This window comes from Etheostoma cragini, chromosome 7 (genome assembly GCF_013103735.1).
Source record: "Etheostoma cragini isolate CJK2018 chromosome 7, CSU_Ecrag_1.0, whole genome shotgun sequence".
Classification (NCBI taxonomy): Eukaryota; Metazoa; Chordata; class Actinopteri; order Perciformes; family Percidae; genus Etheostoma; species Etheostoma cragini.
In genome coordinates this window covers 2,308,689-2,320,047 of record NC_048413.1, presented here as the reverse complement: position 1 = coordinate 2,320,047, position 11,359 = coordinate 2,308,689, and positions in this window count along the sequence as shown.

The following is an 11,359-nucleotide window of genomic DNA, read 5'->3' as shown; positions in this document are numbered from 1 at the left end:
TAACTTATATACACTTCATTATAAACCCGGCAGACCTCAAGGACTCAGACTTTTATGAAGCTGGGACCAGATGTCATCCAGCCACAGCCCCAATTAATCTCCGGGCCTTGTAACACGCCCATAGAAACAAAAAAAAAAAAACCTGATTGGGTGTGGAGGGCAGAGACAGTGAGTAGAAAGCGAGGGTGAGAGATGCTATCCGGGGAGCAGCCGGCCCTGGCGAGTCTGCAGAGGGTAAGATAAGAGGGGGGTGGCTGCGGCGTACCCCGGGTCTCAGAGAGGAGGCTGAGGTTATTCATTGCTCTGCCGTGAAAGCTTGAGAAGATTACCCAGAGCCTGGTTGGCAGTGATACAAGGGGGACAGGCAGAGGGGGCCCCCCTCTCACCCCTTTGTTCCCCATCCATCTGCTTGAGTCTCACAATGGCTCATCAGGACCAAGTAGGGTGGAGGGGTGGAGCAGCAGAGCCTTGCAGAATGGGAGGAAGTGAGCGGGCGGGGTGGGGCTGAAGGGGGGAGGCAACCTGCAAGACATTGGAAGGTAATGCGAGGCAGCGTAGGAAGAGTGAAGCTAACAGGGATGGAGAGATAGTGCAGGACGGGGCATGAATCCTGGACTATGGTGCTTGTTGAGATTGAATGAACAGTGCTGCAGCTGACAAGCTCTGACAGACTACATCGGGAAAGGCCGGGGAGGCGGGTGTTCACATTGTTATTTTCTGGGAGGTAATGGTGTGGCAGCTCCTCTTCACTCTGAATAATCAGTACTTTGGTTAGACTCAGACACCACTTCAAACCATGATAAATACACCACTCCAAATCCTCGCCACCAAGAGGATAGCATTTGTCTCTAAATGCCTTGACCACCATATTTATCTTGTTGAGGAATGATCAGATGATGAAGGGTGCTTTCTTCCATTACACAGGTAATTATAGGTGTTTTTACACAGGACAAAACACCAGCAGCCACTTACCTTTACAGCAGGGGGCTTTCTGGTAGTCCCACTGCGCTGATGGTGGTGAGGATTAGTGTTAATGGTGAAAAAGATCTAGTTTACTCTTGTTGTGTTCTGTGGCTGCTGAGGAAACGTGCATACACGAACACAGGGAGCGTGTTATTGTGCATGTTATAATCATAGCACTCACAACTCTGTGCTACTTTAACATAATTATTTATTCAACATGATAATAATTCAGCGTAAGCTGCCACTGGAGTCGTTGATTCACTGCATACATTTGCAGTGCTGCAGGCCTTTCTCAGGGAAAGGAGGGCAGATCATTTTATTCAAAGAGCAGCAGGTTCTATTAATGGCAGTTCATCAAAATGCAAGATTCACCTTCATAGAGGTAGCACAATCTATCATTGTTTCTGCAGTACAATAACTGTTAATCTGCTAAATTCCGCAGACTGTAAGTCTTTCGATAGTGTTTGATAGATTCAATCAGGAAAGGATCGAACCAGCGTAGATTTTCTTACCATGTTGGTTCGGTAAGTCCTGCTGAAAAACTGACACTTGGGTCAACCCATCTTTTGATTGTTCTCAGTGGAACTAGTTCACGTGTGACTGTATGAATAGCTAGAGGCTATTACACCGCTGAATATGAATAGCAGACCAATTACTTTGGCCCAGATGGAGCTGTGTGCTCCTCGGAGAACACCCTACCCTTCACCTAGCACTCTTGCACTCTCTTGGTAGTGAACGTAGAGGGGACATAAGAGGGCTAATGATGTACACAAATACGAATTTCAATCTGACATCACATTTTGGATCACTGGATGCTGTCTCACTGTACCAGCAAAAAATGATTACCCAGCTCCAACAGCGTTTTGATTGGGATTGTCAGCTAATTGCTTAGCGGTGACGGATAGCGCTCATGTTAAATTGTCATTTTAACACACCCAAAGCTCAGAGCAGACAAGTGCACAGTTTAAGCGTTTCAGCCGACCACAATTGAGTAAATGGATGTGGTAGTTGAATTCCTCTCCGTCCCAGAGGAGCTTTTACGGGGACGTTCCCAAAAGAATGCTATCTCAAACCAAGCCAGTGTAGCTGGCGCTCACACACACAGTGGACATATGGCCAATCTCCCATCGTCTGCTGTGCTATTTACGGCTCAGTAGCCTGTCATTTGTTTTGCTTCTCAGAAACCAGTATGACACCTGTTTGAATTCTCAATAAAAGGCTTTTTAATGTCTGGGAGAAGGCTGTTGTCACTTCATCTTTCTCTCTACATCACTAATTATTGGTCCTGTGCTTTTCTCATGAGATTGACAGCATTTTTTTTGTTTTTGTTGATGGAAATTTGGGCTCACAATGAGTGTCAAGTCAGTTTTCAAAAGTCAAAGAATCAAAGAATTGTTGAGGCATCTATGTGCATCTGAGCATTAATTAAAGCAATGCTCCATTTCCTCTTCACACAGTGACAGCATACTTTAGCTCAAATCTAAAATCCCGATAGAGAACTGCTAAGTAGGTGGCAGTATCAGCAATGTGTGGTCCATTACCTCATCTTCTTGCTACACTGTCCACTTAATGTTTAAAGCCTATCCCAGCATGCATTGGGCAATAGGCAGGGAAACTCCAAGGGGGTAAGCCTCTCCTATGTAAGCAGATCTCCTATGGCGCCATTTTGATGCTAATAAGCCATCACCTGCCGTTAGCATTCCATTAACTGCTAGTCATTTTGGCGCCTCTTTGAGAGCGAATAACTTTATACATCTCAAGCGTTTAAAGACTCTATTTGTCCGTCGTTTATTTCTAAAGAAACACAACAATGTGTAAAAGGCTCCATTACCTTGTACCTCATGTTATGGCTACGTAGCAGACGTTTTGGTAAAAATAGGCTAACGATTGTGTCATAACCATTCAACTTACTGTTGCACAGTAGACAAATTACTGTATGGTACAGGGTAAGCTCGCAGACAGTTTTGACTTAAATTAGCTGTTATGGTTTAATTACTAATGTTAACTAGCCTTTTAATTATTAATAATTAGCCTGTGCCTATGTTATATCCCAACATATACCTTTAACCCTCTATGGAAAACTCCTGGTCAATGCTGCGATTCCTTCTGATATCATTTGATACTCACAATGTATAATTATGAAAATAAATGTTCACACAATATATTAGATCATAACTACTGTTCATTTTGTCTGTCATATCCATCCTGGCCGCGATTGGCTGGATTTTGTCCAGAGTGCACATTGACTCTCGCCCAGTGGGAACTGGGATACTCTCCAGCCCCCCTTTGAGGCTGCTTACGTACACATAATGGTTGGATGGAGAGACGGAAATGTAACGTGGTCTGATTAAGACAGGCAGTGATGGCTTTCTCGTGGAAAATGATTGTATTGGTATTGCCTTTATTTCAGAACTGGGGAAATGGAAGGTGTGCCAATTTCAAAGTACTACTACCTGAAGTCATAGTGAAACAGCAGTTAGTGCGTCTTTGTCTTCTGTAAAAGGAAATATTTGGAGGTTTTGTAGCAATACGACAGGGATTTGATCACCCATGTTGTAAGAACAGGAGGCAGAGGACGAGGGACATGTTAATAAATCGGAGCATAACCACGTTTGCCAAGTGAGACCCAAAAACACACTTTTGACCTACAACATTGGAACAAAATAACTTAAATAATTAACACACGGGGGCACATGGTTAGAATGTTTTTTGCTTGTTTCTGGGTCTTTATTCTATTGTTTTGTTTGTTTGTTTGTCTGTCTTTTACTCCCGCAAGTCCAAAAATTCACTCCAAAAGACATCATGTGTTAAATACAAGCCAATACAGCAGTGAAGAAGTGTCATTCCTGCAGATTTAAGCATTAATGGTTGAAATGACACCTAGAGTTACATCAGATTTTAATTATTATGTAATCAATAAGTCAGGACCCTGAGTTCATGTCCAATGTATTTTTTTCTGGGAATTTGAGAGTTTATAGCACCATATTGGGAGTTTAAAATCTGAGGTCAAACACCTATGTTTTATTCTGATATGTTTTTAGACTGAGTATATTTAAATACCTGGCACCAAGAAGCAATTAAACCTCCATGTAGGGGAAATAAAACACTTTTTTTATGGGTTGATAATGTCCTTATAATTTCCTTAAAAGAACAATATAATTTGATGCTACTTAAATGAAAATTAGATAATATTCTTTTGTAATAGTTGAGTCTATGAGCTGTAAATGATATCCTTGTAATAACTGCTTCATTTCAATAGAACTACAATTTAACAACTAATTATCGGTATACATTTGAGATGAAACCTCCATAAATGTAAACATTTCAAAATGGTTTTTTTTTTAGAGACTTTCTTTCTGATGTCATGTCCTCAGTATGTGTAAAATACTGACTACAGCCCTGCGCACAATCTGTACACATAGGAACAGTTGTAACTCATGGAGTCACAGTGGGTCGCACACATATATGGAATATTATATGTTCTCGATGCTTGCTGAGTTTGGGTCTAACCTGAAATGCAATCGATCGAGTGTGATAAGCTCATGAGCGGAGGCGGAAAATATGAATCATCCTTAACCTCCCCTTACACCTTACACGCCTGATCAATAACAGACTTTACAGACACATTTGCGTTCTGTGTTTGTAATGATCCTTTTCTTTAATTTGACAAAGTCTTCGTTCTGAGATCAAAGGTTGTTTCCGGAGTAAAACAGATGTTTTCTTAGATCTGTGTGGACCATAGGAGGCAAATGCACTGGGCCCAGGGGGGGCTTGAGTGCCCTGAATGTGGAATCCTCTTTTGTAACTGTGCTGAAATGCCTTCCTCCTCCACTGGCTATGAATGCAGGAGACAGCCACAGGCGTGATGCGCCCCATAGAAACAAAAGAAAGGACAAAAATATACTCTGGATTATGGATTGGTGTTAGAAATGAGTGTAAATAGATGAAATGAAAAATGAATTTGACATTAGCACAAGGATGCGTTTGGGAAACATATACAGTATATTGGCCATTATTTTCTATTTCCTGCATGTGAGGATCACTGTAATTATAAAAAAAGAGTCTACAGCTATGGTAGCGCGCCAATGCTGTGCATAGATACAGTGACGCTTTAAGCTAAATGCTAACATGTTTACACCGACAATGCTAGCACGCTGATGTGTAGCAGACATGTCTAATTTATTGTGTTAGCATGCTGCCATTTGCTTTACACAAGGTATGTTACAAATCATTGTTGGAAAAATAAATCCGCTTTATGATCGGATAACGCTATTGTCGAGGTTAAGTACAAAAATGTCTCTGGGACTACTTTGTTAAAGGTGCTCTAAGCAATGTTGGGCGACTTTACTTACTTATGTTCAAACAAAACGAGACTAACTTGCCCCTACCTCCTCCTCATCCTGTCCCCTCCCCCTACTTCCTGTGCTTCCGCGCTTAAAACCATTAATTTATTTTTAAGTTGTTTATAATCAAGTCACAAAAATACCATAAAACATAATGACATAAGTTCCACTACATGAAAGACATTTAATGCTTATGTACACTTATTTAATTAGCTGATCATAATGTAAATTTGTGAGCCACTGGTAAAGCTCTTCTGACAAAAAACACCTCCAAAAATATGAAATATAAAATATGAACAGCTGACTGTCCCTGGTCTCCATGTTCCTCAGCTCTTTCTGTCTCCTTTTCCTGCGACATAGTGACGTTAGTATTTCCATAAGCACCCATTCTTATAAAGATGTCACCGGATTGTCTCGATAGGAGGACTTATTGTACTTACTTGGTGTTTTGGTGTGCTGAAAAGAGATCTTAGGTCTTTTTTTCTTTTCTCTGTCATTTTATCTGGGCAACAACAACACCACAAATCTTTAACGGCAGATGTCTTAATATGAGTTAGATTCATAGGTTCACCCTACGGTCATATTATAATAAAAAAAATGATCTTGCATCCTCCACATACATATTGGGTTTTGTCTGGGACAGGGGATATATGTTTAAATGTCATCAACCACACCATATTGAGAAAAAAACAACCTGTAGATCTTCAGTATTAACCCTTATATCGGTTCACACACATAACGCCTTATCGCCATTTTAACATTAGTTGTAGTAGGTGTTTTCTTTTTGGGGGGCTGAGGCTTTTCTGCTTTTATTTGATAAGACAGCTAGGTGAGAAAGGGGGGGGACATGCAGGAAATCGTCACAGGGTGGACTCAAACCCCAGACCTCTGCGTTGAGGAATAAACCTCCAAGTACATGTTTCTTTTAAGTATACAGTACATCCTAATGTTATTTACAATACACAGCATTGTTTGTAATGATATTTAAGGGGGGGTCCTGACCCCCCACCCCCCTGGGATTTAAGCCTATGGTTGTACGTAAACATGTTGTTTTGGGGGGGATTTGTTGAAACGACTGATGCTGTTGTTTGTCTTGGAAAGCCAGTCTCGGTTTGCAGATCATACAGGAAAGTATTGGACATATCAGATCAGAACATATGAAGAATTTGCATTGGCGTTTTGGTAGACAACAATGAACACAGTAAGAGAAAAGATAAAGCATGTACTGCAAAAGTCAAGAATTATAAATGGAAATAGAAATATTACATTAAAGAATATGAAAATCACATGTTTTTTTTTAATGAAAACAGCTGTACAGTGTTTGAAACAAAGAGGATGGAATATGCAAAGGTCAAAATATAAAGTATAAAACATTAACATTTGACCTAATGATGGCCCTTGGTTAAAGGTTATGACTGTACAATTGTTCCTGAGGGGAATCATGAATGGCTGTAGTGTTGTGTTGACCGACTGACCGACTGACCGACCGACCGACTGACCGACTGACCAACTGACATTGACAGCCATAGAGTCGAGCTGATAGCGTGGCTAAAAAGTGCTTCGCCAACCAACAAACTTTCTTACTCTGCACAGTTTTTATGGGAGCATGATAATGAGCGGATCCATACTGAGTAGAGCTTCCTCTTCCCTTCTCCATTTCCTCTGCACTTGGAAGACCATGTTTCCACCAACACAGGAGACATACTGCAGCACCACTACCTGGACGGATGATATGGAGGGAACAGGATGCGATACTCAGGTTTAAAGTGTCACCCTCAGGCCACAGAGTGCTGAGTCAGTCGCCATTTACAAGGTCTCCTCGCCCTGCTTTCACCCTGACAGCTGAATTATTCATTAAAGGAGAGGAAAACACAGGGGACCCTGTTAATTTCTCAATGGGATTGTTGGCTGTCCTTACAGACGGCTGTCCACAAAAATACAAGCGTCAGAGCCTTGGTTTGAATTAATCTGTGAGAGTTTTACTAAATATATTTATGAAATGGACATCAGCCACTATCCACACAGTTAAAAGTGCTCTCAGTGACTCATTGACTTGTGGCAGAGCGGACAGATCTTATGTTTCCTGAACTGATATGGCATTAGCTGCTTTCAAGGACACTGAGCGGCAATGTGTGGGAGTCTGAATCAGACCCTTGCAGATTTATTGAGTGCACTCACACCATCGATACATCCAGAAAAGCAGCTCGGGCTGTTTTAAAGGTTGGGAACTTTGCCAGTTGTCGTCATCAAAGAGAGTGTATCTGTGTTTGTGTCCTTTCATAACTGGCACAGAGCCAGCGAGGCATGCAGAGGTTAACTTAGCATATGACATTCTCCCCAGCACTGAATCCCCATGATGAACTAAATCATGTTAAAGTGAGAGCGTACAGAGAGGGAGGCCACCAGTTTGAACATGACACATTACTGTTTTTCATCTGAGGCTATTCTACTTCCAGAGCAACAGCGCAGGCACGAGAGAGAGAGATCAATAATCTAAATGAAATAAATCATTAAAGCTTAAGAACCCACATTGGTTACTACTGAACTACTGGAGAGTCCTTTGATACAAATTAAAAGGAAATCCAAAATCCAAATGTCTCACAGATTTAATACAAGTACCCCACAAATTAAATATATTTCATCACAAGTGAGAGAGTACAGAGAAACAATAGAGAACAGTGCAATAAGGCAACAGCGCAACACACATCTTTTCCATCATCAAGTAATGATCAGTTTATCAGAACAACTCTAAATCGAGTTACGTTGGTATTTGTTTTTACAGTTTAAGAAAATATATATATTGTATGGCTTAGAGACTGTAGGAAAACGATTGGTGGTGGGGAACGTTCTAATTCCCTTTCCCATGAAAGCGCAAGACCCTCCCAGTGTTATTCATTTTCTATTTGGACTCTTACAACTACAACACCCTCCCCCAAATATTTCAAAAATAATATAACGGTACTGCATTGGTACAATTTGTGGTAACTTGTTATGATACAACCTGTATTTTACAGGGCAAATTTGTTGAATATGGTAGCAATAAAATACTTTCATACTCATTAATATACCTAATGCCATACTGTTGATAGAATATTATAATATACTTTACTATACTATACCAAATGATACATAGTATATTGATATTCTATTCTGTTTTATTGCTGCATTATACATGATCTTTGACATTAAGTTATACTGTATGTATACTGTTAAATTGCTGCTATATACTTCAACTACGTGCTGTTATAGTGTTGTACTGTACTCTGAGGTAAAATTGCTGTTTTTATCAATGGAGATGGGTGGATTTGAAGAAAGCATAGATAACGGCTTTAGTTCCCCGTGGAAAAGGGCTGTTTTACAGCAAGGTAAAGCGGTAATATTCTTTACATTACGTTATTCTATAGTATATGCTACTAACTACTGCACCTTATACTATGTCTCATTTCTATTCTACTATATCGGACCATATAATACCATACTACTGTATGTTTTATATGTTACATTGACTCTTGCACTATATTCTATAATATAAATACAGACAAACACCAGACATGTGTACAGACTACTATTATTAGTCTGCTGGTGCACATTGTTAACATAGACCCATTGCCTCTGCTGCTATTAATCACACCACTCACTTTACTCTTAGTACTTATTTTAATTTTATCTGTATTTCTTTCTGTTGTACTGCTGCAACAACCGTATTTCCCCGCTGGGGATCAGTAAAGGTGTATTTTACTTTATCTTATATTTAATTGGAGGTACGGTAGAAGAAAACAAGACTATGGGGAAAAGACAAAATATTGTTTCAAATCTGGTGCGTACGAGGACATTAAGTCTTTCTGTCAGGATCATTTACAGCGTTCCTCTGCACTGCTTCTCTCATTGAATTTCACTGAAATAAGACACTTTGGTTAGAACGTTGGCATTTCCACTCACAAACACACATACCCAGGAGTATTTATCGCTGCAGGCATTCGACACCACCTTCAAAAGCCTTTTTTTAATGTTCTCAGGGAAGATAAGGTTTTCCCAAACAGCAGAATGCAGAATCAGCAGGAAATAACAATCTGTTGTTACCTTATGTTAGAAAGACTGCATCTATTTGTCCTTTTTACTTCCGCTTTCCTCATTTCATGCACATCGTTACATTTGTACATAGGGAAGATAAAGGGTGCCATATGCTCATTTCCTTAGAATGTATAGATCGAAACTCCCTCCAGCTCTCTAATGCTACCTCTGTTTGTACTAATTACACACACCAAGCATCTTGCCATATTTGTTTGTCACCTATTTCAGCTTTAAATATCGGTTTCTTAACTACAGAGAGAGTGAGAGAGCTACACCTCTGGGAGGAGCAAGGGGGTCAATAGGCACAAAACCACAAATCACATATTTTTACTGCGACCTCCCACTCCCGACACACACAGGCGCTCAGATAGATGCAGACCCGTACATAAGCACATTCAGCGACAGCCTCGCAGCAACAGATGGACGGCCTTGAGGCAGAGCCTGAGAGACCTGTGTGAGGGTAGAGCTGCCAATTGATTGCTAAGATCAGGTGTGGTTTTGCACAAAGGCACCTCCTGCTCTTTTCAAGTATCAGGGCTACACTCGCCTCAGGACAAATGGTGACACAAAACAACCGTGGCATCTGTGGCAGGTAATGATCCCTTCACCAAAAATCTGGATAATGACATACCTCGACCATTTGTTGCCGTGAAAATCACTGTTGCTCACTCTGAGCTCCGTGTGTGTCCTCAAGCAACATGTGCCGGAGCTGCGAGAGTTACAGCCATAGATGAGCGTTCAGACGGTGTTGGAGTCCAGCCAGTGAGAGCGAGGCCGGATGTAACGCTGTCGGCTTTTATCTGCTGCTGATCCAACCTGCATCCATAAATTGGGCTTCACACGTTGCATAAGGCCAAAGGTGGATTAGAGCGCTCTACAAAACACTGAGGGCAAACACCGCAGCATTTTACATTTGTCATGCAAAAGGCCCTAACTCACTCAAAACATTTAACCCTTGCGTCTTCCCGTCAAAATCAACACTTTTGTTGACGCTTTTTAATCAACATTTTTAACCTTTTCTTACATTTTTCTTTTTTAAATGTTTGTCACTCCTTTTCGACGTTTAACACTATGTAACACTAACTTATTAACTTTTGTTTTACAGTTATTTTTGGAATTCATAATCAATAAACCTCATTTTTAAGAAAGTATATATAATGTTTGAGTTAGAAAAGCAGAAATTAGCAATTATTTACACTTAAATTAAAGGAATGGATTTTGGATAATCACAGACTGGAATATGTCAACTTTTACTCAATACTATTTCAGAAACACTTCAGTTTTTCAAATGCTATAAAATTGAATAAGACTCCACAAAATTAATGAAAGTAGAGATTTGTACTTGCCACAGAGCTGTGTTGGGAAACAATCATGTTATTTTGGGGAATTACTATTGGGTAGTTTAAAAAGAACATTGATACAGGAAAACGGGTCAATTTGACCCGAGGACAACACGAGGGTTAACGCGTGTCGAAAGTAAATACATTTGTCCACCAAAATAACGGACCTTTATCATCACTTAAAGCGGCTATAATCTATATATGATAATAATATACACAAAGGGAAAAAGGTCGCTTGTAGTGATGAACCTTTTATAATCTGCAGTTGTTTTCTGCCATAGCAGGTAGCTGTTTGCAGAGAAGAAAGCTCTAAAAACCCAAAGTACACGACCTGCTCGGCACCAAACAGCAGACAGACACAGTAAGAGACTATCTAGTTAAGCATTCAAAAAACAAAATGCCTGTTTTCAGCTATCTGGACACTCAACAGATATTTGCCTTCACAAATGTGCACAACATCATTCGAAGATATTTGTATCTTTGACTGCTGTGTGAAAGCAACAAGAAATGCTCAACCGTGCTTGGAGAATCATGATTTTCATTAGAGGTTTGTCCCAATAGCAGCCAAGTTATGCAATATCTGACTGAAACAGGTGTTTGAATAGTAATCACACTACACCGAGATAAAGCGTGAGACAAACA